The following is a 6,593-nucleotide window of genomic DNA, read 5'->3' as shown; positions in this document are numbered from 1 at the left end:
AGCAGAACCACGGCGGCCTGAAACCTGAGCCCTCCCCACCCCCCGCAGGGTAAGATGCCAGGCACCATCCCAACTGGTCCTGACACCTGAAACCGTGGATTCTTTCACAAAAGAAACTCCATTTATGAGTCTTGTTGTTTGATGAGCTCAAAGCCTGGACGGAAACTGTTGGATCACTGCTGGATCACTGTTGGATCCATTCTGGATCACAAGTGGATCACCGTTGGATCAGTGTTGGATCACTGAATCATAACATAAACATAAAGGACAAATGACTGCAGTTCCAGTTGACAGCAGATCCACTGCAGGATGCTGTGAAGGAGCATCTCTGCCCCGCAGATGCTGAACTGTTGGCTTGAAGTTTCTACGTTCAGTTCACCCATGTCACCGGCAGAGGCTTCCTTTTTCTAACTTGCATTCCCATTTGCTTATAGAGAACACAAACTATGATTAAAGGCAATCGGGGCCTTTTTCTTGAAAGAGAAGAAAACACAGCTGATAACTGATAAGCTGAATCAAAAAAACAAGCTGAATTTGCAGCCTTGGGGCTCGTTGTTGTTCTAAGAGTCTGACAACGTCCTGGATTAGCTCCACTAACGCCGACACCGGCGTCTCCAGGGAGACGGACTCTGGAGGCCGTCCCATCGCTCCGCCTCGACTAACTGTTTATACGTCTGTTTCTGCACAAACATTCTCAACTTCAGTCAGAAGTGCTCCAAATGGCCCGAATGAAGCAACGTTTCTGGTCAGAAGTATTTAGATTAGCGACAGAGCATCAGAAAACACCACGCACAGGTAGGATGCATCAAAGACGGGAAGAAGGGACCAGGTCTGCAGGAGCGCCAGCATCACAAACAACCCGTTCACAGGAACCGCTGAGCGGATCCACGGCACGGACCAGCGTCTCACCTGCGATCCGGATCACGGCCCTCTCCGCCGGGTCCAGGACGTCTCCGGAGGCCGACTTGGAGCGCTTGATGCGGTGGTGCCTGGGCAGGTTCCAGGGCAGCGTGTCGCCAGGAAACGGCGAGCAGCCGACGGAGCTGGGGTCGATGGAACTCTCCTCCGAAGCCGCCCGGACCAGCGGCCTCCGCTTGGGCTTCGCCTGGGCGTCGTCCATCGCCTGCAGGCAGAGAGGTCAAAGTGAGGGGCTGAATACGCAGTGGGAACGGATATAAATGGGATTACAGTCCAGAAGCACTTGAACAACAAGATAATGCATAAAACAATCAGATGTGATCAAATTTACAAGACTTACAAGACTTCACTTTTAAATAAACACAGACACGTTTAGCAGAGTCGCTCATATGCAGGGCTGGTGATCGATTCAAATGTCAAGAATCGATTCAATTCACATTCTTAAGATTCAGAATCGATTATCACGATTTGATTCGATCCGATTCCGATATCGATTTGGGTTAGTGTTATTAAAACTGTTTTTTGAGGTGTTGCCTGAATTATATACGGAAGAGTATCAGGGCCAGGCAGGAGAAAAATTCAAATTTAAATTTTAGAGGAGGAAGATTTTCTTTTTCATTATGCACTTCGAGAGAAAAGTTGAAATGCCGAGACTAATGTTGAAGTACAATTTCGAGAAAAAAGTGATGAAATGATGAGAATAAGGTATAAATTTCGTGAATAAAGTTGAAATGTTGAGAAAAAAGGCGAAATTTCGACTTTATTCACGAAATTCCGACTTTTTTCTCCAAGTGCACAATAAAAAATAAATCTTCCCCTCTCGAATAGTTTTTCTCCTGCATGGCCCTAATACTCTTCTGTAATTATGCAACATATTAATACTAGTCTTATATTGATATTCAACAGCCAGTATTGGCATCTAATGATGCTGTAAGAATTACCAAAAAGATCCAGGGCAGCAAACAGAGACGTATGAAATCGGTTTTATTCACATTTCGGTTAAATTTTTTCCTTTTTCGGTGTTTTTCATTTTTGAAAATTTGGTTTTTTAGCATTTTATGCAAATGTAACCCCAAGACAGTATATAAAGTAATGAAATATAAACAATTTATGCAATTATTCTCGTGTCCAACAAATTATTCCTTTTTTGGGCATAAACAAAAAAAAAAAAAAAAAGTTATTTGTATGAAATGAATAACTAAGAAATAAATAACTCAAATAGGCCTTTCAATATCCGTTTAAAATGCAAAGAAAGAACGAAATTGCAACAGTTCATGCTGTAAACAAATCATTTTAGCTTGTCTAATTTATTCTGTCACCAGACAGAGCTTGCCATGAAGTTCCCGGCTTCATTTTCAATTATCTGAACATACGGATCGATTTTTAGGAATTAATATGAGAATCGATTTAGAATCGGAAAATCGATTTTTTCAACACCAGACTACTCAGATGTGGTCAAATCAACATTTTTGGACATAAGCTCTGTTGTTAAAAGGGATGGAAGACCATAGAAGACGACTGGAGGTGAAGAAAAACTCCTTCACAACATCAACAGAAGTGAAGAAACATCTGGAGGAGGTGGATAGTCGTTAACAATCAGACGTCTTCATGAACATAAATACGGAGTTTAGAACAAAGATAAACCGGGGGAACGTTCAAGAACGGGAACGACGGGTTGGAAACATCTAAACATCCTCCAGTGTTCTGGACTCAGAGTCTCTTGACCGATGAAACCCAGATCACCTGGTACCAGAATGATGGAAACATCCGGAGGAAAAGAGCATCACATCATCAAACACGGTGGAGGGAGTATCATGGTATGGAGACGGTTGACATATGACCTCTGAGGTGAACCGGTCTAAACTCTGACCAGCAACACTGGACTGGTGGGCGGAGCTTCACAGAGCTGGAGATCCTGAACATCCTGAGAAAATCAACTCAAGACCTTTTCAAGGACAGGAAATTGAATGTTCTTGAACGGTCAGGTAAGTAGAGATACACCGATCGATCGGCGACCGATTGGTATCGGCCGATAATGGCCCTATCGGTTTTGATTAGAGATCGGAAAATAATAGTTCAAAGTGGGCCGATCAGATGACGTTTACAACAACAAACCTCAGACCGAGGTCTGCTAAGGGGGCGTGGCCGTCTACAGAAGGGGGCGTGACCGACTCTACAAAACATCAACACTGAAAATGGCGTCGCTGTTATGCGAGTTTTACAATGTCCGAATAGGACAACAAATTTGCAGTTGAAGAAGCTGATAAGACATTTGAAAGTTTCTCACACAAAGGAGTATATTGAGTTGCCAAAGTTGGCTGCCGCTAAGGCAGAGAAAGAAAAGGAGCAACGCTGCTAACTCCGATGAACGTAACAGAGACCTATAAACGACAGCAAGAAAAATAAAGAAATACATCATAAGGTAATGTATTCTTTGCTCATCAGCCGCTTTCTCTTGTTGAAGGCATCGGGTTTAAACGCGTCGTTAGCTGCTTGGATCCCCGGTACGCGCTGCAGTTGTTAATATTTCACTGATAAATGTCCGCCGGAGTTATACCAGAATATTCACAGTCCAAAGCCTCATGCAAGACGACAGTCATGTTAGTCGCTTCACAAGTGACATTTGGAGTTCTAGTGTGAAGAGTTTCACTCAAGAGTTTCCTCACAAGCGGCAGATGCTATCGCTAATAATTCATAATACATTTCTATTTTAAGATTTAATTCCTCTTTCCACAGGAAAACTAAGGCTCAAGCCTGAATTATGGTTCTGCGTCAAATCGACGCCGTGCACACGCCGTCGCCGTGACGCCATCGTGAACCCTTCTCCGTCACTCCATTTCGCTGCGGTGCAGTACCCCCCACGGCCGCTAGTTCACGATCTTTTCCTGAATGGTTTATCCGACTTTTCCGGTCACAGTGAATGAAAGAGATAAGGACAACTATTGTGCAAAAAAAAAAAAAAAAAAAAAATTCCACATACACGAAGAAAAGAGCTGAAAGTTCACTACTGCTTCAAACCGGAAACCGGAAATGCGTTGCTTCCAAGTGAACCAATCACAGCCCTCTCCGTCTGCGTTTGGTCTGCGTCGCCTCGACGCGTAGTTACAATTTTTGGGAGGTGCACGTCAGTGACGGCGTCACTGACGGCATAGGGTACGCCTCGATATGTACCCTACGCCGTAGGCACGGCGTTGTTTTGACTCAGAACCACCTCAGCCTTTATAGTTAACAACTTGTATCAACCTTTAGAGAGTGACATGTCTGCCGTTGTGTGTGTTCGTGCACATGCTGTATATAATTATTACCACAGGAAAGCTGAAGCTAGTAAGCTACACCTACTCTTTGTATGACCAGTCTAAGTCGTCTCTAATGGCGCTTTTCCACTAGTACCTACTCAGCGCGACTCGCCTCGCCCCGGTTTTGCGCTTCTCCACTAGGGGTCTAACGTGCCAAGTTGATACTTTTCTGTAGCTACTCTGCCGAGGTTCTGAGTCGGGCTGTGACGTCATCACACTCCAGGCCACCAATTGGTCGGGAGGTTGGAGTCAGACGTCTGAGTCAGGAGGCGGAAATCAGAGAAAGAGCGACTCGCGGCTTCTTCATTTTATTCGACAGGCAACGGCAGCAAAAGTCTGTTTGGTGATCCAACTCTGAGGTGCAGATGTTCATAAACCTGGTGGCTGTCGAGAGAATTAAAAAGGATCTAGACGGGCGATAAGGAACGACCAGATCCACCAGGAGCTCTGTCACTTCATAGCTGCTCAGCTACCAACAGACTTTTCAGCAGCGCAGAGAAAAACTAACAAACAAAAAAAAATGTTGCCGCTTGAAGCTTCTCTCTCTCTCATTTTTTAACTTGATATTGAACACAAGCCTCAGACCCAGCAGCACATCTATCATCTCCTCCAGGTTCTACATCTTTAGTGTTGTTGTCTTCTTCGTTTAGATCACACAATCAAATACGTCACAGCAGCTTCACTCCAACCTCCTACTTCTGCTCTGGGTGTCTAAAAACAAACGAGGGCGAGTCAAGTCACGCTGAGTAGGTACAAGTGGAAAAGCGCCATAAGAGTCTCTAGAGGGTGAAATATTGCAGATATTGCCTCAGCCTGCAATAAAACAGACAATTCATGATACTTTCTCATCTCCTAATTTTGATACCTAATAATAAATGTCAGTGTTGTACATGAGACAACACTATTGACGAATTTATGGATTTCATGCTGTGATCGGTGATCGGCCCTCAAAAGTAAGAGTAAGAAGTAAGAAGTCTGATCTGGACCTGATGGAGCAGCTTTTTAACCACAAACGAGGAGCTGGAGGAGGATGAGGGGGGGGGGTACATGACTGTGTCCTTCACCAACCCTCCTTCACAGTCTCCTCTCACATATTTTATCAAGAGATGACGCCATCTCTGACTCCAACATCCTTAAACAGAAACAACGTGATCATTATCATGACCTGAGGAAGTTAAGACAGCAGCTATGATGAAATGTGCAGCATCCGAGGTGGTTGTGTTGGTGGGGGGGGCTAGTACTCCGCTGCACTTCTGCTGAGTCAGCATCCCGCCAACAGGATGCTCTGCGCCGGGATGCTGCCTGCGGCGCTGCGGCCTCTCTGATTGGTCGGTGCAGACGTGACTGAAACCAGGATCCTGCAGCAGCAGCAGCGCTGCAGCTCTGTGTCTCAAACCATCAAAGACACCAGACCCAGTCCTGCAGGACTGAGGAGGACCACGATACTGCAGGCCTGCAGGAAAACCTCTCCGGAGAAACTCTCCTCTGTGTTTGGGACTGAAAGTGGGCCAGACGGCCATCGACTGATCTAAATGGAAACGCTGGCTGGTGGCCACCATCTGATGAGGATGAGGTCTTTGTTCCAGCCTCCAGGACTCAGACCGGAGCTTCAGGACCTCAGAGAGGCTTTGAAGGACAGTCGTCAGCGAGTTCAGCATCACTTAGAGCCCCCCCCCCCCCCGACATCTCTGACTCGTCTTCTCTGAAAACATCCCATCAGAGGATCGGAGTACAACATTACAACATCTGCAGTGGTGCAAACCCCCATCCCACCCCCTCCTCCGACTCCAGTCAGGACTTACACGGCGTCAGGGTGAACTGTGGTTACCTGGCAACCCTGCAGAGCTTTAAAGAGCAGCCCTGAACCCCCCAGGAGTTCGAGGTGGGGGGGAGGGGGGGGAGACAGAGGACTCTAGCTGTCTGGTCCACTCCGAGACCAGCGGAGGGACTCATCAGTTTACAGATAAAACTGCCTGTGTCTGCCCCCCCCCACCCCGAAAATAACAAAAATAATAATAATAATAAATAATAATCAGCATCATAAAACTACATAATAATAATAATAATAATAATAATAATAATAATAATAATAATAATAATAATAATAATAATAATAATAATAAATACAGAATAATAACAATAAATAACACTTAAATAAATAATGATAATACAAAATAATAATAATAATGATAATAATAAAAATAAATAACATTTAAATATAATAATCATAATAATAAAATAATAAAAATAAATACTAAGTCATCATGGAAATAAATAATAATAATAATAATAATAATAAAAATAATAATAATAATAACACTGAATAATAACAATAAAAATAATAACATTTAAATAAATAATCATAAAAATAATACATTA

This window comes from Cololabis saira, chromosome 15, assembly GCF_033807715.1.
Source record: "Cololabis saira isolate AMF1-May2022 chromosome 15, fColSai1.1, whole genome shotgun sequence".
NCBI lineage: Eukaryota > Metazoa > Chordata > Actinopteri > Beloniformes > Belonidae > Cololabis > Cololabis saira.
Note: the sequence above shows the minus strand (reverse complement) of the source record.